We start from the raw sequence: 312 nt of genomic DNA, 5'->3' as shown, positions 1-312 counted from the left end.
TTTCCTGAAAATTCTAAGTTGACTGGTGAGATCAGTTAGTCTATTTCTTGGTAAGTACGTGTGAGGCTATTAATGTCCAGACAAAGTTAGTAAAACAGAACTACAGTGGCCTGTGCATGTATCAAGCATCATTGGGTCAAGTAATAAGCAGGTATGCCTTATATGTTCAGTTGTTAATACTTTTCTTTTATTGTTAAGAAAGTAATCACATTTGTGGAACTGAATCCTTCCCGCTTCCTTGGTGCTCGCGATGCCCGTCCCTGGCGCAGTTATCATACAACATCAGAGCATAAAATACGCAGAAAATCCGAG

This window comes from Penaeus monodon, chromosome 28, assembly GCF_015228065.2.
Source record: "Penaeus monodon isolate SGIC_2016 chromosome 28, NSTDA_Pmon_1, whole genome shotgun sequence".
Classification (NCBI taxonomy): domain Eukaryota; kingdom Metazoa; phylum Arthropoda; class Malacostraca; order Decapoda; family Penaeidae; genus Penaeus; species Penaeus monodon.
Note: the sequence above shows the minus strand (reverse complement) of the source record.